The sequence below is a fragment of the Chamaea fasciata genome, unplaced genomic scaffold, assembly GCF_029207755.1.
Source record: "Chamaea fasciata isolate MVZ Bird 193981 ecotype frontalis unplaced genomic scaffold, bChaFas1.0.hap1 SCAF_6, whole genome shotgun sequence".
Classification (NCBI taxonomy): domain Eukaryota; kingdom Metazoa; phylum Chordata; class Aves; order Passeriformes; family Sylviidae; genus Chamaea; species Chamaea fasciata.
Genome location: NW_027094091.1, coordinates 9,080,183 through 9,104,019, shown reverse-complemented (window position 1 = coordinate 9,104,019; position 23,837 = coordinate 9,080,183).

The window sequence follows — 23,837 nt, the reverse complement described above, 5'->3', positions numbered from 1 at the left end:
CTGAGTTATTTCAGTCCTCCGTGGCCATCAGTTCTGTGGGTTTTGCCTCCTGCTCACATTTTGTTGCCTGCAGTTATCAGCACTTGCTGCCCTACACAGCCAGAAGCTGGAGAGTGTCTGTCCTTCCCCCAAAAAAGCATGCAATAACCTACAACTTATAATTTGAGTAACATCTACTGCAAGAAGTGGATGGCATCAGGAGCTGATTTCAATAAAATGTGGTGAGCCATTGTAGTAACTCCACTCTACCACTCCAATTACAACTGGAAGTTCCTTCTCACCCATCCCTTTCCCCACTCACCTCCTGGTGGGTGTTGGTACACATTGAACCCTTCACAAGCTGCTTTAAGTCACTAATTTAGCAGAAACCAAATCCAGGATAAAAAGGTGGATTGTTTTCTCTCATGATAGTGACTTCATGGAATGATCCAGCAACCACTGAAGATGGAGCAAGACAGGAGATAGTGTTGGGAGGTCAGCAGCGAGTCATGTCTAAAAAGCAGAACTAGGGAATATCAAGGGAATGGGAGACATCCCCTTCTCCTGGTGACAGCACTGGCAGAAAGACAAAACTACCCATGAAATCGTATCTCAGGACTCTAATTTATACAAAACGCAGTGTCCTAAGATTTGTTGCAGCTCCCTTTCAGACACTCTTGAGTCAGATATGTTCCCACATTCCAGCTGCTGAGGTGGGGAGCAGCTTACCTGGGAATGCAGGAGAGCAACCTGGCAGAACAGCACAGATGTGTGCTCAGTCCTGCCTTTGGATGTCGTGTCACACAACTAGCGCTCACAACTCTGCATGGAACAGGCAGCACTGTATTAAAGGGCTGGAACTACATCTAGATGCAGTGGGTAACATCAGGGTTGCTGCAATTTGCACTCCTTCCAGGCCACAATAAAACAGAAGTTACACCAAGTTGTGCTCCCTGAGGCTACTCATGAAATACTCTCTGTATGTGCCTCTATCAATCTGCCAATGCTGTTTTCAATGCACAGCTCTTTTCCTCTCAGATGGGCTGGAAGACTGAAATTTTCAAGGTTGCATAAAGATAGAGGAGGTTTGTTAAAGCAGGACAATCCTCTGAACCACAACCAATATCTTAAACCAAACACAGAATATTAATCCAAGGGCCTGGATTATGGTTACATGGTTACTATATTGATGCATGGTTAAGGAGGAATAGTTTGTCAAATGGGGTGTGCTGATTTTCGCTGGGATGAAGTTAATTTTCTTCACAAGTAGCTCATATTCTGACTATAAAATAATTTACTAAATGACTTTGATACTTTTAGGTTCCTCCCTGAAAACTGTTTCCTGGTTTTCATCAGCAATGATCACCAGCTCAGATCAAGGAGTTTGATGGAGACCTGATTTGCTTCTGAAAGATTTTGGCAGGCACTCTCACAACAGTGCAAACCCCATTACAGTCAGATCCTAAAAATGCTCTATTTCTTGTTTTACTGGGAAAAATTACCACTCTTTTCTTGTTTACCATACTTTCTGTCAACTCTGTGTAATTCTCTAGCAAATCTACTCCAGGAGAGAAAAATTCAGTCTGCTCAAGCAGGGTTTAAAGCTATTTTGGGGGTTAAAGCACTGAAAGCTGCTGGAGAAGTGACCTTGTTGAACGGTGAATTCTCGTGCCACAGCTAGAGGTGACCAAGAAAATAAACCAAAAATCACTGTCAGAGGGCATTGGTGTGTACTTTGCAGCCAGCTAAGGGCCAGTGACATTCACAAGGTGGGCTCATTTAGTGGAAGGAAACCATTCTGTCCATTTAACTCCTGGTCCTCAACGGAAGAGGGCAGGGGAATCTTGGGTGCAGTGACTATTAGAGATTCCCACACTGTTCCAGAGCACAAATAGTGTCACAGACTGTGTCATCTGAGATGTGACTTCATTATCAAAGCCTGCAGGTGATGCTTTAGGAAGGCTGCCCTGAAAAAGAGACCAGACGCAGCTAGAGAATAAAGTAGGTATTTATTAAAAGGCCTTTAAGGGTACATCTTGGGCAGTACAAGAGCCTGGCCAGGGCTACACCAAAGGTAGACCCAAAATGCTCACAAAATGGATCCCCAGTCATGAGGTCTCACACTTTTATAAGTTTTGATCCATTTTCATATTGGGGTTTAATTGTCAAATTACACCTTCAGATTGTAAGGTCTCATCTTTCCTGTTTTCTCTCTTCAGTCCACCGTTGTTGATGCTTTTGGGCCTGAAAGTTTTCTTTGGTCTCCAGCAGGAAAAGGATTTGTTTTGTCTACCTATTCAGTGAAGAGAGCTGACTGGCACTTAATATGAGGCTCAGAACTGCACGCCTAGGCAGCACAGAATCTGAAAAACATGAAAGCTAAAACTTAAGGCATCATTTGTTATGTCAAATTAGCTCCACACCTTTCACAGGTGAGCTGTTACATTTTTCAGTCCTTTCTTCCCCCGCTGTTTAGCCCAAAAGTTTATAAGCCTCTATTTAGGCAAAACCCCATTTGTTTTTAGCTTTTTCAAGGACTTTCCCATATCTTCCAGAGACAGCTGATGCCTTCTATCTGCAGTAATATTTGTACTTTTTAGAAGTTTTTTATGCTATTGACAAATCAGGTTCAAAGATATTCTGTGTTGCAAGGCCAAGCTGCTCTTTAGTTTCTTCCTTGTAATTTTTCTCACCAAGTTTCTTGGAAAAGCCATGAATACTTTCAGAATAGCAATGCTTCCCACCAGTTTTGTGCAGGTGTTTCTAATGCAGGAAGCTCTCTCTATACTTATATCCAAGAGTCTTTTAACTATAACTGGACTGAAGGGATTAAAAGACACCGAGACCTGTAAATGAGGCCTCTGTTGCTGAGCCATAGCACCAATGATATTAAATAAAAACCCAAGGAATATCCACTAATGAGAAATACTAGTAACCAGTTCAGAACAAAATATATTTGCTATGAATTTGAATTTATTACTGTTTTCTTTTTTGATTAATTTGATTTTATAATATTTATATTCATTGATTGAGATTCTTTATGCTCATGTTTTGGATTGATTTGGGAACAAGCAGAAATTAGTTCAAAAATATCAGCTCAGAAACAGCTACAAGCAAAACAGGTGCAGCACTAATAGTAACACAAATCACTAAAACATTTTTTAAGAAAACAAAACAATGAATTTCTATTGTATTCACTGTGTCTCTGAAATAATTTTTTAACACTCATGCTTCTACTTTCTCTAACAGTCTGACAAAATGTGATAATTTTCTGCTATCTTCCATAAGATGGAAAGGAAGAACAGATATTATTAATAAATTGATTTTTAAAAGCAGAAAAACAAACCAATGTAAAAATAAGACCCTTCAAATCTAAAACCTTCTTTTTAAAGGTTTTGTGCAAGGCTTTCTTTTCACCAATGACATATAAACCTATTTGAAGCCAAAATAATATTATCACTTTATTTTAATTTTGGGCAATAAAAGAAGACCAAAACAGACCATTTACTTCTTATCTGTTTTTCACAGTGCTTCTAGTGAAGGTAATATTTGATCTATAAAACATCTTTTTCTTGTTTGCTTTAACCCCCAGCATTGACATAGTAGTAAAGCTGAAAAACTAAGTGATAGATCTTACTGCAGCCACATTTTTTTCCCCAAATGTGCTTCCTTCAGTATTACCTGCTAAATGCTTGAAAGCAAAAGATTTACAGTTTTCTTATATCACATAACATTCTCGGAAGCCCAGTTCATACAAAGTCTTACTGGGTGGCCTGTGGGGTTTATGTAAAAGAGATGAGACCATTGAGAGACATTTAAAGCATGATTTCTTGCTTCATTCTCATGAAGGGTGAGAATGTCTTCACAGCATAAGTTGGAGGTCACTTGTCTGTGGTCAGTGATTACAAGACCACAGGTTACAGGGTTTTTCAAAGGTTTATTAGCCAATAATTTACTGCCACACATATTGTTTTTAATTTCGCAGTAATAGCCAATTAAACAATATCACACATCCTGCTGCAATGTGGGCTTTCTTATCTAATCATATATTGACACACAAACTATTTGGTACACCTTAAAACTTTTTTATGATTTCTGTAACTACTTCCATATTCACACTTTAAAACTTTAAAACTTTTTACTACCTAGCTTAATATGTTTCTGTCTAAACTACAAATCTACATTTTTGCTTAGAGTCTCTAAATATGGAAGCCTTTTCCAAGGTCTCAGGTTGAACCCTGTATTCTTTTTTGTGTTTGGGCCTGCATGCAGAAGATTTTGAGAATTTTCTGTGCTTGGAATTCCCACAGGTGACCTGCCATCCTGAGTGAGTGAAGTGAGCAATGGGCCCAGCCTGGGATATCCCCCAGCCCTGGCAGGATGCTTTGCCTCCTGCAGTTGTTTATCTGTTTCCCGTCCCTTGACAGGATAGCCACACTGTCACTTTACCTGAGACACCTGTCCTGGGGTGACTTTATGATGCTGAATTGTATACCCATTAGTCTGTTTAGCCCAGAAACAAATTTTGCACCTTTAAGACTAGGTGTGAGAGTGAAGGGGATGAAGAAGGAAAAGCAGTGGAATTTTTTTCACAGCTTTATTCAGAAACATAGAGATAAGCAGTGCTCTCGGAGTTCTCCTCTCTGCATACAGACCAGGAGTTTTCTCTTGCTTTTTTCACTGTTTTTTCTCTTGTTAGCTGAAGCCAGAAGGTTGTTTGTTTTTTTTTGGTTTTTTTTGGGGTTTTTTTTGTTTGTTTTTTTTAACTGTTCAGCTTTTGTTTTGTCTGGGAAGACCAGGACTATGGGCCAGAACACCAGCCCTGGAAAGGCTGAGAGCAATCTGAGCACACACCCACGGAAAGGACTCTCTCTGAATTTACCAAATCTTCAGAACAATGAGAGGTTCCACTATTCAATATTACTAACTTTCTCGTATTTGTCAATGTTTTGCTTGTTAAATAAACAGTTTTTTCCATTTTTCTCGAAGGAGGTTTCTCTCCCAAACAGGCTGGAGATGAAGGCTGCTGAATTTTGCCTTTTAAGAAACATCCCTTTGGAAGTTCCCTTCCAAATTTGTCTCAAACCAGGGCAGACATTTAAATTTCAGACACCTGAATTCTAAGATAATTAAATCTTCCCCTTAGTCGGGAGCCTGAACTGCTTTTACACTAAACTATGAAAAAAATAATCTCATAGTTCTTAATTCTTTGACTATGGAGGGAGCAAGGTTGGAATTTTTTCTGACCAAGCTGGAAAATTGAATTTTTTCATCAGACCCATTTACACCATGAACTTCCTGCCACTTCACAGCTGCACATTGAGGGAAAAGAAATGGCAACAAAATGCATATTTGAAGCTACAATCAGCTGTTATATTGCTCATGAAGGTAATTGTATGTTCATTCTTTTCAAGGATAAGAGGCTGGAATGGGAATAGGAAAATTAATCAAATAATTTATAGCCTTCTTACACCACATTCCACAATTTATTTAAGAATCAGTCAAAAAAGTTTTAAATCTCAATCAGCTGAGAATCCCTGGCCCCACAGAATATTTCTCATAAGAATTATATCTCTCCATTTATAATGTTTTGTCTTACCATAAAGGAAAAGGAAAATAAATAAACACTATAAAGTTATAATTATTATGAAAATTAGGAGAATTCTTCTCACCTATCTTAAACCTTTTTCATCCAGAAAATAATGACACAAGTTCTAAGAAACAAGTTAATAATTTCACAGAAACTTTCCATAATCCACATGCTGCTCTGCATTTAGCTAATGGTTGTGGATGAATGCCTGTAGTAGCTGAAGCCTGTGATGAATCAAGCTGTACAATGTGATTTCTCCACTTTCATGACTCACTTGTAACTGTTTTGGAATGTATTATCCTCACAGAAGAATTTAACAGTTGTACCAATCAAAAGCAGTATTAAGTGCATGATGTAACAGAAAAGCTTCAGTTGTAAATCAAGGGTCAGATTCGAAGGATCTTGTCCATAGGCTCTGAAGACTAAGACCTCACCATCTCAATACTCATCCACAGAAAACTCCTCTGAGGGCCAACAAATAGCTGTTTTACAGGCCTCTTAGTGCAGTGTACATTTTTGGGGGGTATTTTGCTTTATTGCTGGACTGGGTTTGATTTAGAAGGCTGTGGAGACTCCCCCTTTGTGGAGAATCTGAACAATCATCTTAATGTAGTTGTTTAAAATAGGTGTGAAAACCCCCACCTTACTGCCTCAAGCCTTGTGTTTGTACACAGGGAGAAGCATCTACTTGATTCAGGATTTTTGTGCTCTCATTGTGATGCAGAGAATACAAAAAAATGAGTGATGTCCTATTCATTATATGTGTCGCTGCCCCGCTACTTTACAGGATAATGTGGTTCAGTTGCAGTTCATAAAAATTCCCTTTCCATAAAGAACTCGGTGTATTATAGCTCATATAAAGGGGGATTTGGAAGTGAGCATCTGATTTATTCACCATAAAACACTAAATAACATGATGACCTCTAACTGATCTATGGCACACCAAACATTCCCGAGGAATTTCAATTTTTCTTCAATCCCTCCAAAGCAGGCTCAGGTGCACATTGGAAGGAGACTGATGCAAACTGCCCAGTTGTGCAAATAATGTATGCAAGATGCCACTGGCATATGTTATTCACTTTGAGGATTTAATGATTTTGCTTAGCATAATCCAACAAAGCTGAACAAAGGAAATTCAAGTTTTCCCTGACAGTCTAAAAAATAATTGCAAGAGAAAAAAGAGAAAAAAATAATTAGATACAGTTTGCAAGGCAAAGATGGAGGAAATATTAATATACGGATTAAAGTTAAAACAATTTTCTGTGGGAAAATACTTCCCTCCCCCCTTTTTTATGCTCAAAGCAATGCATTTGTTCAATGTGAATGCAACAAAGGCCTTGTATTTTCAGCCAATAAATAAGAATTTATGAAATCTGGTCCTTGTAATGGCACACAGAGCAGGATGATTGCAATCATTGTAACTGAAATTACTAATTTCCAGTCATGATTAAACAGATATGGTACAAATCCAAAGGAGAAACTGTGGATGGGTGTACCAGGTAAAAAAAAAAAAAAAAAAAGAAAAAAAAAAAAAAGAAAAAAAAAAAAAAGAGCCTACATAAGCAGTGACAAACAGCAGATGCGCAGAGACCAGGGTACAACATAAGACACACACACAGAGGTCTCCTTGAATATCCTCCCAGATGCTGCTTTTAATCTAAGGGTTTAATAATGAGATTTAACTCTGCTTTGCATTTTGTACAATTTGATTACCATTTTAAGGAAAGACTGTCATTCATCTGTTGCTTTTATGTGGAACAGATCTTTTTGGGCAGTTGGATGAGTTTTGGGATATACCTAGATAAATCTATATATATGGGTATGGACATTGCCATTTTTTGTACATTCTTCCTTCTGGGCCTGCATGCCTTCTGTTATTTCTGAACCATGACATACACATATCAGTGAAACCGTCTCCTCACATGGATTTATATTGCTTTTGCTTTGCTTTTAATATGGAGCCAAATCCCTGAAGGTCAGAAAATAAGCTGCCTGATTACCACAATGCATCAAGCAGAGCAAACTGCTTCAGCTTCCTCCTTCAGAGCTTGTGGGGCGCTTGACAACAGAGGGTACCTCTGCAGCTGGCCGTGCCTCACTTTTCTTTACTTGCTTTCTTTTTAAAGGACATTTTTTCATGGCAAATGTGTGAAGGCTTTTAGAATCCTTTGGGCTCTCTGAAATGCAAAGAGAACCTGAATCCCTATTTGTCATGTCCAGAAAATGCAGGCAAGCATTGTCAGGTTCCTGCTGTAACAGTAATAGGTAATTCTCACTTACTTTGCATTCAGGTTAGCTACTGGTGCCACTGCAAGAGCACTGAATCTAAATCAGATGAAAAAGTTCATCAGATTGGAACAGCAGGTGGTGAAGGGTCTGCAGGGGAAGATGTGTGAGGAGCAGCCAAGCCTGGAGGAGGCTGAGGCCAGACCTCATCGTGGTCTTCAACATCCTCCCAAGGGGCAGCACAGGGGCGGCTCCAGTCTCTGCTCTCTGACAGTGACAGGACTTGAGGAAAGGGCTACAGCTGTCAGGGGAGGGGTTGGTTGGGTATTGGGGTAATATCCACTTAGGACAACAACCACTTAGGAAAATATCAGCTACTTGGGTTTATGTCTAACCACCAGAGGGTGCCTGGGCACTGAACAGGCTCCCCAGGGCACTGGTCACAGCACCAGCCAGGCAGAGCTCAGGGAGTGTTTGGACAATGCTCTGGGGCACAGGGTGTGACTCTGGGGAATGGTGCAGGAGCTGGACTCAGAGTTCCTTGTTGCTTCCTTCCAACTCAGGATATTCTATAATTCGATGAGTAACACCTGTTTTTTTTTCATTTATCTCTTTTTTTCCCTACATTGCACCATGCTGTAATGAAAGACTGTGGAGTTTTGCCATTGATTTCAGTCAGAGCAGAACCACAATTTAGGTTACTGCACAGGCCATATATTAAGGACCATGCTTTCATCTTCATGATTTCAACTACTTGCAGCCATTTGCTTGGTTGGTAAGTGCTCTTTCTTCCCCTGTCCAGTCTTTCTTTGTATTGCTACCCATGTTTAAATTGTTCAGTGAGATGCTCAGTTTAAGAGCTAGCAAAGAATTATTTTTCTGTAAGTGTTTGGGATGCCTCTATGTGCTGCAAAAATGAAATCAGGAATAATGTAAACCTGTCAAAGCTTTAAGGTTGGTTCTAGTCAGGTGGTCATGGTTGCTTGGGACAGGAGTCTTACTAAAAAGTGTGCTTCTAAGGGACTTCTAAATGATGGGTCTTTCAGAAAAAGAAAATACACATTTCATTGGTTTTAGAAATTAAAAATATGCAATTTTATTAGGGGCAGAATTTCACTATCCTGAAAAGCTAGGTGAGCTGAAAAGAGCTAAGGTTCCTCAAGAATATCAAGTTGTCCATGGTGGGGGAATGTCAAGGGTGGTGAAGAGAGAATTTTGGTAGAAGAACTGCTGGTTGGGTAAGGAAAAAAGAAGAACATTTTCTTCTTAATAGAACTGAACAGTGATCTTTGCATTGTTCAACCCATGCATACCAAGACTTTGGAAAAGTGCACTTGTGACTTCTTCTTCACTGTATGCTGATGTGGCCACTGCACAGTGCACCCAAGGAGCACAATGCCACTGCAGGTTGGAGAGCTGCATCTGCTCTACAGGCTGCCAGCCACGCCTGCAGTGAGACATTTCTGTGACCTGGACTACTGGAGTGAGGGCAAAACAAAATACAAGGAAGGTAAGGCAGATTGGAGCATTTTAATCATGCTGAAGAACATCATGAGGAAATCTGAGCTACAAAGCAAAAGGGAAAAATGGGGAAAAAAGGGAAGGGAAAGGAAGGGAAGGAAAAGGAAAAGGAAAAGGAAGACCACAGAAGAAATTAATGGCTTGGGGGCAAGGCTACTCTGCTTCAAGGCCTTTCCCCTGTGAAAGTTTTTTCAACAGAAAGCCAGAGCCAACAATGGGGCCCTGTTGTCACACTGATTGTGCTTTCTTGCTTTGAAGCACACAACTGATTGCTGGTCCTGCCTTCATCACGTAAGTGTTCTCTGTATTTGAATCCCTCACTATCAGCTGCAGCTGCAACTCATCTCTGCTGCTGGAGTTGGATTTTTCCACTGCCAATTCACGGATGTGTTATAATTGAGTGCACTTCAAGTATCAACCGTAAGAACCATTGATATTTAGAACTTGGCAAAAATTTTGTTGTTGTTTTGGATTCCTTTAAAATTCCTGTCCCCTGAGATTTTATCTTTTGGATTCTTTGGGTTTTCACTGACTCCTCCTGCCTAGTACTGGATAAGTGAATTTACTATGCTCTGCTAGGGGCAGGAGCAGAACCATGTGTTTGCTATTTACTAAGACTCCATCTTCTACCAACACAGGTTCTTGATATCCTTGGTGTTTGCCTCCAAGGAAAACAGACCATTGCCCACTTGGCATTTAATCTGTTGGAACTGTGGCTCTTCATCTGGTTACAGCATTTCAGTACTGTTTCCTTGACCTCCTTTCTGGATAAAATGCATTGTTCCCTGGCACCATCAGGGAATGCTTGGGTCTGGGCATTTGAAGGGGAGAAAATACCCAACACTCAGGGTTAAGCAGCTGTCTCCCAGTCAGATTGGCTGAAACTGAATGGTCCCAAAAGTGACCAGAAGGGCCATTAGGACAAACTCTCAAGGTATAAACCTGGCCTGGCTCCAACAGAGCTCCAGGGCTGGCCATGGACAAGGCTAAAAGCCCTTACAGGAGTTCTATGTGGGCTGGGTGAGGGAGGGGATACAGTTTAGAAAAGGGAGCAAAAGAAAGATCTAGGGGGCCTAATGACAGAAACTGATGACTATTTCAAGTAATAAACCTCCTAACATCTAATATTCCTGTAGGGTGACAGAGATATATCACTAGGTTTCTTCAATATGCGCTTGGAATTTGACTGTCTATTGTGTTGCACCTTTTTGCCATTCTTACAAGTATTACAAACTACTGCTGCCTAATTTGTTTTCATATGTGAAAAACACTGCCAAAGACACAAAGCATGACAAATCTGACTTTTTATAAATATAAACAACACAGAAGAATATCTTTTGACTTTCTAAGTATACAATTTTTCACAAACTAAGTTGCTCAGTTTCTAATACTGTTAGACATAATATTCAGATTAGGCTGGTGTGCCAGGTTGATATTCAGGGAGATATACTGATCGCAGCTGCCTTTTGAATAGCAAATTTATTCCCCTTTAAACACGAAGTATCCTTTATTTTTGTCCACAAACAAGTCACTGACATTTCAACATCACTGTCACATATTATTCTAAAGGGTGAAGAAAATACAAGTCTTTGTCTTGGAATATTTCTCCCTCAGGCTATAAAAATTTACTTGTAGAATTGTTGAATGTTGATAGAGAGACAGGAGGTGAATTCACAAGAACTTGATCCTCAGTTACTGCAAAATGATCTATGAATAATGATTCAACAATGAATAAAATGCATTGGTAATTGGTTTATGGTCCTTTTAGCAGCTAGGTTTCCTTTAGAAGTAAGGAAATAAAACGTAATAATTACGTAAATAATTATGCTATGTGTTGCAAGGAACTTTGCAGGAGACATTCATTAGTGAGAACTCTGGAAAAAACTTGGAAGAAAATTAAAATTCATCTGGTGCCAAAAGACAATGGTCAGGAACTCTTGACCTCTGCCACAAGGAGCTGTTATTCATGGAAATGAGGCTTGTTTTCTGACAGTTTTGCAAACATATATTTGGCTTTTTAAATAAACAGTTACAGCTTCTACATTTCGCTGCATGAAATTTTACTTTTTCCCCAAATCTTATGCAGAGCAGGCTTCTCTGTACCTTTGAACAAATAAAGCATCACAAATGTAAAATTAGAAAAAATACACCAACAAACTGCAATGGAATTCTTCCTCTTGCTTTGAGAAGGAAAAGATGAAGTCTATATTTTGGTGTTGATTTTTTGGGAGAATTACAAGTTCTAGTGCCCTGGCAGTCCACACAGGGGCAACATGGAAATTCACTTCTTGACTATATAACTGCATTCCTTCCACAATAAATTAAACTGCCTGGCAGAGTGGTGGATAATGTGGTTTCACATCAGCACAGTATCAGAACAGACAGAGCATGTCCTCAGGGGCCACAAGGGAAGGATGCAATGCACTGGTCTCTACTGGTAAATGAAGAAAGTGGCAAGATAAATTATTCGAAACACCTTGCTAACATTAAGATGACAAAATGGCAACTGATAATGGACACAGTTCTAAGGTCAGTGTGTGCTTTGAGCTCATCTGCATTTCAATGTGTTTGCATCTCAGTAAGACTTTGAGATGATTCAGGCTGATAGATCTAACCTTAGTTCTAAGCAAGAACAATTTCCATTGAGACAGAATGTGGTTTTCCTTGTCTACACAAATGCTTTGCTCTAAAATAAATATACCAATGGTTGAAGTCAAGGGTTTATTCTCATCTCCTGCACGTTGACATTTTAAGGCAAAAAAAGAGGGAGAACCATTTAATAACTACATGCATCACCAATTTTTTAGAATAGAGAATGACACAAAATCCTAATTACGGCTCAGTGAAAGGAAAAATTTCCTCAGATTTCTGTAAAAAGCTGTTTTTTGTTTTGCACTAGAAAGCAGGCTAACCTGCTGCCAAAAGCAATCTGCTTATATAATACACATTGAAATGAACAAGGGAGCAGTGTCACATGCACTGGGATCCTTATCATGGTCTTCTGAAGAACCATAAACCTGAAGACAACAGGATTATGCTAATGGAGTGTTACTGTGGTGGGAGCAATCTAAGTGTCCAGATTAGCTACATCATGCAGAGTACAAAAACTAAAGGGCTGAGTGAGATGTCCTAAGGCCAGAAACAAGCGAAGATGATGAAAAGTAAATTGGTTAAGGTCTGTTTGTTGCATTCCTTTGTTCCAGAGAGTTTGCAGTAACAGTGTCAGTACCATAATGTGGCTATGGATCTTCATTTTCCTGATCAGCCTGATCTGGGGGCCCTACCCCACCCTTTGCCCACGGGCTCTGGAGATCTGTTTAATCTGCACCCTGGCCCTTGTCTGATCTGCGCTGTAGGTTTAAGCAGTCCTGTTTCTGGCTCCTGGATGGAACCCTGGCTGTATCTGAAGTGCACCCAGCTCCAGACATGCCTCTGGCACTGCCTCCTGGATGAACCAAAGTCACACCAAAGTTGCAGCCCTTTCTACAGTTCTGCCTTTGGCCCATCTCCTGCTGCTCCTGAGTGGGAGAGTTCCTGAATGGACCTGCAACCGGGCTCCTCAGCCTGCCTGTCTGAGACTGCCAGGAGACCTTATCAGAACCCTGCCTGCTGCTCAGATGCACCTGGGCTGGTGAAGGCCCTGCATGGGCTGTTGTCATTCTTCACTTGCCCTCTCTCACACCCCTACTAGTGCAGTGCCTGACTCAGATGACACTATTTGAGTAGATAGATAGTCCCAGAGCTATCTCATTTAAGCCTATTTGCATGTGAGGGGTGAAAAAAAAGGATTGCTCTATAGCCTCCTTCCTGCTATTATTGCTGAGCCCCTCAGGCCTCAGTACATTTAATGGTGACTAAGTACTGCACTTCTGATCTTAGCCATTGTGCTAAGCTCTTCTTTTTCCACACAAACTCCTCCAAAAATGCCCTTGTGCAGCACAAGTAGCTTGTTCATCAATATCCATGGGTATTGATGACAGCTGAGATTTTTGTTCAGACCCAGCCAGATTTCTCTGCCAGACCCCAGCTCTGCTGACCGGAGCAGAGTGCAAATGCAAATCCACTGCAGAAGCCACATTTGAATTTTTTCTCTGTTTGATGCTCTTGACTGCAGGACACTGGGAGGAAGGAGGGGAAGCTGATGTCTTGCAGGCAGAGCAATAGGGCGTCTGAATACATTTACACACACGGCATTCAGAAGTTGTGTTTTAAGCATTCATTTCCAGACCATCAGGGATTAATGCCATGTAGTGGAAGGAAGAGGGAAGTACTTGCTCCATGGAAGAAGGAAGGTTACTGCTGACAGCAAATACAGTGATGAAGAGAAATAAATGGGCAAAGACTTGCATGCAGACACGTTACAGAAAAACATGATATTATTAGGGAAGTAATGATGCTGCATACCATACACCTTTCAAGGAAGATCATTACTAAGAATATATCCCAGCAGTCTGAAATGAGGGAGTGCTAATGGGAGACAGGAGCAGGAACACAGGGTCATGTCTGTGATTAAATTTGATCAGGCAACATGCTCAGGAGCACAGCTCATGAAATATTTTTCTCTTCACAGAGGACAGTCAGATGTGTGGGCAGGTTTTCAGAGTGCACTGCAACATCAAAATGAGAAGCACCACAGTGCTGTGCAGTCATGCTGATTTGTGAATTGTGGCATTGTAGATGCACATTTGCGCATACTTAGATAGTTTCTGGTTATTTAAATGTGAGAGTAAGGAGTGTCACTTGAGTAAAAAAGACTGGTTAAAGATGGATTTTTCCCTGGAAAAGATAGAAATTCTGTGGAATAGTAGTCAGGGATTGCTGTTTCAATGTGCAGTACATACAAAGTCACACGAGAGCTGTTACGCATAGCACACTTAGTACATCTCCTTCACGAAGTGCAGAAGAATTTTATGAGATGCAAATCACTTCCATGTAGATTTGAACTTAGCAAGTACAAGTCTTTTGGCACACAAGTCTTAAATAATATTTTTCTTTTCTCATCCAAGGCATTCCACTGAAACATTAGTCAAGAAAAAGGATTGGTTCGTGATAGAACAAGTTTGGCTGAAACTTCAGTTCTCTTCTTTGGTATTTCTAGCTAAATGTCCAGATTGTTTTTGCAAATTTCTGCCACCTAAAACTTAATAAGGACTAAAGATGTTCTGTCTAATGCAGCAACTTGTCTCTTCTCAATGGCCAAAAATGGATTCCTAATGGGAAACACTGCAAGGAAATACACCAGTGTGTTGCCAGGTGCCAACTGCTCAGAGACTTTCCAAGTCAGGATTGGTTTCTACATATCTAATCCACCTGTCTAATCTAGTATTGTAACCCACATTTGTAACTATGGTAGAGAAAGCCAGACATGTCCCCAGAATGTTTTATCCACTCTGTGTGTGTGTCCAGGGCAGATCAGAGGAGCAGCACTTGGATTCCACTTTTCCTCCTTTCAAATGTTCTGTTACTTAAGGCTGCATTTTAGTGTCACATTGCATCCTAAAGGGCAGCAAATTCATTGAGGATAGCAGGAGAATCAAAGGCAGAAATGAATCTGACAACATGAGGAGTCACAAAATCCAGGATTAACAAACCCACCACAACTTGCCATTTTAATCAGTACATATAATTTTAAAACTACACACATTGGTGGGGTCATTTGGCTCAAGATAGCCAAATTAACATGAAATAAACACCTTTCACATTCTTACAGGCAGGTCAGCTGAATTGTCAGAGTCACCAAGTGAAATTTACACTGAGCAGTAGGATCCGAGTTTTCTGTCTCAGACAGAGCTCAGAACATCAGCATTTGCCTCCTTCCATCCTCCAAACTGCACCTTTGGTTTTGAAAGCTTGTACGTGCAAAACAGGGAAGGGAAGAAAAAAAGCTGGGAAACCCTAACAGCTAACATTCAGCTGTCAGGAAAGCAGCAGCAGAAGAAAATATAGTTATGTACGTTTGTTTGATTAAGCATGTAGTGTACAAATAATGCACAAATTCTGTGCAGCCTTAGGCTCCTGGCAAACTGCTAATGCAGCCCTCAGTATGGTGAGGTTTGGGCTTCCCCACTACTGATTGTTTCCTTGATAGATCTATGAAGAAACAATATTAATCTGATGAGTCTGATAATCTGGAACTGCAGAAGTGTGTATAAATACAAACTGATACCACTGTTATTTTTCATGACATTGTGTGAGCAGAGGATGGGAAAATTAAATGTTTTGTCTTTTTCTGGGTACTGAGAATCCAACATTTGTGTTCTGTCTCTCACAGGATTGTTCTGGACAGAATATTCTGGATAAACACATCATGGGATGGGTGAGCAATTGACTCATGAGTTGGGCACAAAGGGATAATTATAGTGAGCAGGGTGACATCAGGCTGGCCACCTGTCACTACTGGGGTTCTACAGGGCTCCATCCTTGGCCCTCTTCAATATCTTCAAAAATGACCTGGATGCAGGACTGGAAGGGACACTCAAAAAGTCCACAGATGGCACAGAACTGGGAGGAGCTGCTGACTCCCTCGAAGGCAGAGAATCGCTGCAGAGAGACCTCAACAAAGAAGAGGGCTGGGCAGTCACCAGCCATGTGAAGTTCAACAAGGGAAAGTGCCTCTTGTGATTCTTGGGGATGATCTTATGTTTTATGATCATGAGTATTTGTATGAAAAATGAATATCCCTTCTGGCTTTCAAGAATTAAAACACTGAGTTCTGCTGACTGTGCTTCCAGAATGATGGAGAATTTAGAGGGCCTCAACAAGAATAACTGAAGAACTAGAAGAAGCATGACTTAGAGAAATTTTTACTGAGCCCCTGAAGAAAAGACCTTCAGGACACATAGTACTGATTTTCAAATATAAGAAAACATGCAGAGAACTGAAAAGATAAAAGGAACAACATTAGTCTTGTGGATAAAAGTAGATGTCATACTTGTTTACTTTAAATCCACTGGTCTGACAGAGCTAAAAGGGTGTGGTACCTTTGTCCTTCAATGCTTTTGAGATGCTTTCCCCCTGTCCTTTTCTGCTTAAGCAACAGCCAGCAGTAGTGGTGGCTGCATCAGGCTTAGGCTGGACTCTGGGAAGAGGCTGTATCTAAGGGCCATAAATGTTGCTGAAAAGCTGAGGGCTGGTTGAGCATGCAGCGACTTGAAACACAGATGGAATGCAAATATGACTTCAAGGGAATCATCTCACTCCATAAACAATGGGCAGCCCAGGGCTCAGGGATCTCTCCTGCACAGCAATGGGATGCACACCAGGATCAGCCCTTGAGTGGAGACACCTCTCAAGGTTACTCCTTGAGGCTGAGAGATTCCTTGCTGTAACAGATTCTTGTTCATGGTTAACTTTGAAATCTTAGCTAAGTAATATATAGGCTTGATTATGGACATATGATTCTTTAGTCATAAAGAACTGGACAAGTCTGGGACTAAGTCTGGACCCAGCTAAACCTAAACTCTTCCCTAAGCAGGTGGTTAGAAAGCAAGAACATCCTTTCTGAAACTCATGACTCAATGGCAGGGTATCCCTAACTGTATTGTCCCACCCTGTCCTCTGTGCAGTGAATAATCCAGTGTGCCTTGGCATTACACCTTGCTAAAACACTGTCTCATTTATTATCAAACTTTGTTAAATCACTGTTTTATATCAATAAACGTTCCTATTTCTCTCTTGGGAGTGAAGTGCATCACTCCATCCATGACAGCATCCAACAAGGTTTCTGAATGCTTGTTGTTAAATATTACATTTGTATCACAGCTTGATACTACGGCACAAACAAATTAATTCAGTTAAATATATAACAATTTTTTCCAAGCAACTAAACCATCCACAGCTTGAAAGACCTATTCTGCATTTTCAGCATGGTGCTAAAACATGCACATTAAATTTTTTTCTTACTCTAGGAGGGACTCTGTTCAAAGTCAAAGAGTGAGATCAGCTGGTTTAGATACTCAATCCTCTTAACGAAAAACCCAGTGAAGTCCATAAAATGTGAAAATGTTTTAATGTGAGAATAAAATAATAAACCAAAAGCCTTTCACTATTCTTTTCCATCATGGTTTTTAAATAGCAAGAATTCTGCAGCTATATAAAAACACAGGAAGGGAGGGTCATGCGTCTTCCTTCTTTTATCCCAGTGGAAATCAAGAGTAACCCTGCTGACACCTGAGGAATTACAATGATGTAAAACTGGTGTATATGAGGGGAAAAAAAGCCATCCAGAGGAGTATACTTCATTGGTTTCAATAAATTCTCTTCCTTTTTAACACCAGCTGTATAAAAACCTCCAATAAAATTTTATGTGCTAAGTCTGGTGCTGAAATGACCAGACACTTTCCAATAACATAAAACTGCAGTAAGCAATTAGAATATTTCTGCTTAAATACGTTGTTCCAATTTGTTTAGTGTCTCATCCTGGAGTAATTGTCCCACATCATCCACTATCTCCAGTTTTATCAGAATGATTTTCTCCAAGATATGGAGGAATATTATATTGAAACATACATTTATATCTAAATCTTTCTATGTAATTTCCCAGATGTTATATTTCACCTGAAGTTTTGCTATTGCCTTGTTAGCAATCATATCAAAAATGCTTATATTTTATACAACTTTATTCCAACTGTGAGAGCATCAAACCATCCCCAGCACAAATAGTATGAAGTCATGGAGACTTACAGATTTAAATATTAGAGTGCAAATTAATTAGTATTACAGTCTTTTATGAGTTCACTTAATTTTTATGTTACTGTTGTATTTTGAATTTGGATAACAGCATATAAAATTTTTACTATTAAACTCCAGACTTACAAAGTAATTTGGCCAGGATTTAGATGACATTGAAAAGTTCTTTAAATATATGTTATTGCTATTAAATCCCCACATTTTCACCTTCAGTTAATGAATACATACATTTTAGTGAAATTGTGCAAATGTGAAATCTATGGTCACCCATTTCGAGGCCGTCCTATTCCTTCTGCTACAGTGAATAATCCATTAAAAAGGTCAGGACTGACTTTCTTCCTACAACTACCATGGCTATTACAGTGAGCAGAAAACAAGTATTCGAAACATTTCACTATTGATTAGCACAAGCTGCTTGTTCAGGTTCTCGAATGTGAGCCAAGATTTTAAATGCCTGTGATATGCAAACCTGTAACAGCCACTACCAGGTGATGGGACAAAGCTTTTCACTAATGAACTCTACAATCAGTCCTTGCATGGTGAAGATATCAGATTAGAGAGTGTGGACGGGGAATAATTTTTCAGTCTGCTGATCAAATTTGGCTAAATTATAATCTGTTGAACTGAAACATCCTTTAGGTACTTAGGCTAACCAAAATTCTTATATGGTATCAAACAAATGGGATTTTTTAGCATCCTCCATTACATTCACACTCTTAAACAAAGTTTGTTTTCCTCCTCCTTTTGAAATCAAAGTACATGTTAAAATATAGCCTGTCTTTTCAAACTGGAATTGAGAAAAATGTCTCATTTGCACTGTCCACAGAGCTTGTTTGCTTTAGCTTGGGCATCCCTGCTTAGTCTTTGGTACATGGATATTTTGGTGCAGGAGGCTGTAAACCTGACTTTGTGGTTCCCCCCATCCTTTGTGCAGTGCTGTGTCCAGGGAAGAACTGGCTCACTGTACAGACTGTGAAGCAAAGGATCCTCATGAATTAGAATGAGGATATTTTAAATGCAGGTACAACTGTACTTCTACACCAAAGGGGAACCAATTATCCAAAGCTGGACAAGAAATGTCTGAGTTCAAATCCCAAACCCTATATGCTGTGAAGTTTTGGGGCCCTTTTCCAGTTTTAAATCTTTGCCTCCCTGTCAAACAGGAACAACATGCTTTGCAACACACAGTAACATGAAACACGTTGTAAAAATGCACAGCCACATTCACTCAGTCACTGAATTCCATCAGTCGTGCTGAAATCCATGGTTTGTATGTATGTATTTGCATATATATGCATATACTCTATTTACATTTGTAAATATTACATGCATGCATGCAGAGTGTAACTAATAAACATTCTCTAGGGGAAAATTGAGGCACAGAGTAGTTAAATTTGCCAGGGAGATTGCAGGCATCTGTATGAAAAACATGAGAAGAAGTAAGAGCTCCTGAACCTTTACTTGAACCAGTGCTGCTTCTGCCAAATAAAGAATTTGATTTCTAGAAAAAATTCACTCATTTTAACTCATCTTAAATCCCACCTTCCACTCTTTTTCGTGCTTGTCATTGTATCAACTCAAAAGTATCTCTCCAAAAATGTCTCTCTAGAGCCTAAGTTTTTCAAAAGAATCAGAATAGATGAGTCTCTGAAAACATCAATTAATGTCACCCAAATTCTCTTTCCAACTGAAAGATGAAATGCAAAAAAAAGCTATACTCAATGTGTGGAGTGGATTCAACACATTAATTACAGGAGAGAGTGTGGTTAGACCATCAAAAATGCACACATAGTTAATTGCTTATAAAATAAGACAACAGATAAGAATATATTATTAGTTAATTACAATAAGCACCCTGTAACATCATTTTTCAGATGAGTATATGGTGTCCCTCCAGATAGAGACTTTTTTCCCCCAGAATGCTCTGTAGTTCTTACTGGTTTTATCTGGTGAATTTTTTTCATTATATAAGTGACTGCCATTTTTTAGCCATTCTTTTTTGTTTGCTTGGTTGGCTTCTCATCACTGGTCTCATCTTTTCCTCTTTCTTGGGTGAAACCTGACATGATAATTTTTTTCTCTTAATTTATCATGAAGACGGCTAGTTTTCACAGTTCTAGGTATTTTCACTTACCACATAATCAGTAACTAACTTTAACATTCGTATATATTTATTTTTTTAAAATCTTAGTTATGCAAAAAGATGAAAACCAGTTCATAATAATTGGTCTGAGGCTGGCTGAGTGATTTCTGTGTCTTAGCATTGTGGCCAGAATAAATCCTATGTTGCTCAGACAGAATATTTTACAAGGATCTTCTTGAGAGCTGCCTCAGGAGGGAATTGGGAGATAAGTGAATCCTCAGGCAGTAGGAAAGATGTTCTGAGGGTTGCATAACCACACTGGTGCTTTGGCTGATCACAGCTACTGGAAGAGCACTGGAGCCAAACTTTCAATATCAAACCTCCAGCACCATGGGGCTGGGAGGCACAGGCATAGATATATTGATGATTAGCTGAGTACCTCTAATTAAAATGGGAGGAACACATGCTGCATATAAATATTTCATATAGATACAAAGCTGTGATTTGTATGCCATGTATCTTTGTGACAGTGGTGCTAATGAGGACATCTTTTAAGGGAAAAAGAAAGCAGCAAGGCTTGTAGTAATTTTTTTGCAATAACATCAAATTCTGTTCTTTCTGACTTGCAGTCAAATAGATTTTGTTGGAAATCATTTTTTTTCTGGGCAAACTCTTAACCCCATCCTGAAGAGGGTGATTACTAATTTCTATTTTTTCTTCTGTTCACGCAAAAGAAGAAGTGGTGGGGAGCTCTCTATAAATAACTCCATCAAGGAGGCACTTGGAGTTATGGCACTTATGGAAAAGGAATATTCCATCCAATTTAGGCATTTGTCTAAATGGCTTCTCTTGATGATGTGTAAGAATTAATACTTGAGAGACAGATGTCCAGAGAAGGACTGTTCAACTGCTTTCCCAAATGAGGACCATAGTTCTAATTCTTGCTGCTTTCAAATATATATCTATATATTACAGCAAATATCAAAGGTCATGTTCACATGTGCACTGCCATCAAGAGCATTTCCACATTGCAGCTGGTTAATCTGGTGATGTCAGCTACTCATTCTCAATTTTAATTCAGATTTCTTAAATACTCTGTAAAGTAAAGCAATCAAAACAAACTGCTACTCATGGGAACCACCAAAAAATGACATTTCACACTAGAGAAATTTCTTACAAAAGAAGTTATAAACCCTCAGTTATCAAATACAGGACAAAATTTAAAATATTCACAAATACCTGTGTTTTATACATACAAGCTGCATGTGCTGCAACATTTTCCAGCCAGAAATGACATAGCACACATCAGGTGAAAGTTCTTAAATGTCGGTGAGTGATAAGGATCGACTCAAGTTTAAAAACATGAAAATACTGTAAATGGTATGAAAATAAATTGGTCAGCCAAGCAGCCCCTTTGCAAATGTAATGGATCTTGGTTAAACAGAAGGCAGGAGCTGTGTGAAGAAGCTATTACTGATCAAAGAAATTACCCTGAATTTATGAGGAAGCAGCAAGAGAATGAATTGATGCAAGGCACTTATGCAAAATCATATTCTGAGAGAAACAGAAAGATTTCATGGATGATTAATGCCTATGTAGCAGAAGAGGTGAAAGCATAACTTCATTTAATGTAAACATGATTATGATCCTGATTCAGCCTGAAATTCAAGTTCATTCTCATCTGTTTTGGGACACTTGGGGTGTTTCAAATTCAACACACTCTGAAGTATGATGCTGAACTGTGGAAATGTGTCATTACGTATGATGAACACTCACAAGGGTATGTGACGAGATAAATATTAAAATACATTTAAAATATATATCAGAATTAAGTTTTTAACACTTTGTTACAAAAGGAGGCTCTGTGGAGAATGATGAATAATCAGAACATGGAGTTATGCAAAAAAACCCCCCAAACAACCAGAGACCAGAATGTTGTATTTACTAAATTATAACCACATAATTCTGTATGAATGTTTTTGGAATGAGTATACAAATACTGTCAGTAGTTCTTGTGCCTCCAGGGATATCCAAGCCATAGGAAATAATTTTAAAATTTACTTTGATTACTTGTATGTTACCAACACTTGTGCTTCACTCTTGTGCCACTTTTGAACTCAATGAGGGAACTGTGTGTCTAAAATATATTCCTGAACACAATGAAACCTGGATACAAATGCTATCTGGATAGAGAGAATCTGCTGTTTACCTTTGTAGCTTGTCCAAGGATTAAACATTTTCACTTTTAATTTAAATATAATCCCCATTTAAATTCTCATTTCAACTAAAAGATACAAGAGAAAGTAATGTTTTTAATAACAAAGATGATTAATATACCAAAACTATTAACAAGCAAAGCCAATTTATCAACAGAACATTTTTCACAGTAGGAGCTCTCATCAACAGGATTTCTCTTGAAAAATTAATCCCAATTTCAAATGTAATCCAAGGTATTCCCACCTACTTCTGCTCTATTGCTATTCACTTGCAACTTGAGGACTCCAGTGGATCTGCAGAACCACTGAGATTTCTGAAAAAGTAGCTACACTGGTACTGTGTGCATTACTGTTGCATATAAAATGGAAGAGGAATTGGAATGATGTAGAAGTGCCTCCTAAATACCAGACAACAAGTTGTGGGCAGGGAATTGAAAAAGCACATTAATTCCTCCATCCAACACACTCTAAGCAGGGCAGGTTTGGCCCTGTGTTATAAGGCAGAAGTACCACTTGGATCAGAATTTTTTTCTGAAAAAAAGCTTCCCTTGCACCCCCAGCAGAAAGTCATATATCATGCAAGAAGGAAGTTTCCGAAGGAATCCTCATGCGTGCAGAACACACACTATTGTCAGGTGAAATGCAAAGCATCAAAAGATACATTTCTGACAGTGAAATACCCAAGATTCCCAGTGCTCAAACAGATTATTTCACCAAGTTTATGGCTGCAACAGGCAAGTTAGGCCTGACATCTGCGAGCTACAGTAAAATGACACTGTGTCCTGGTTTAGGGTGTCACCCCAGGACACACTGGATCTGGCACTAAATCCCTTTGCTTAATCTGGTGAAAGTTGCAAATACAGATTGCAGAGCAGTTTAGCACATCCAGGTTGTCCTGGCACCTGGTCTTGGGTTAACACAGGATTTGGGATTAGAATGTCTCTTCTCCCTTTGTACAGAGTAAGCTTACTCAGTGTAGCTGTGAAAATCTTTCAGGAAGGACCTAGTTTTAGGAACTTGGGAAATTGGCTCCAGGCCACAAAAAAAGCCCTTTCTTGGCTAAATTCCACAGCCTGTGAGTAGAAAGAGAAGATATTCCACAATCCAGTTAAGGCTTCTTCTAAGATAAAGGCGAACATGCAGGCTTAACCAGACAGACCTTACACAGCCTTGGACCAGCCTCAGTTAAACTACACCTGTTGTAACTGCTGACACAAAACCCAGGAGGAGACAGAGGAAGACACTTACTTTTGTATTTCCCTGTCTATACTGCTTGATATTTCATCTCTACAGCTCACAGGAGGTAAAGCCAACAGAAATGGGGACTGTTTGCCTGTGATGCATCATCTGCCTGTGAGGAAAATGATTGCCTCGAATATTTTGACCAGGAATGGTTTCACTGACTGGGAAGGCAGCTGCTGTGTTGTCACTGTGATCCAAAAGTCCCAACAGAAACACTGATGACCCAGAAACTGAGGGTGTAAAGGGCTCTGAGAATGCAAACTTTAAGGAATTAACAGATTAACCCCTGTGG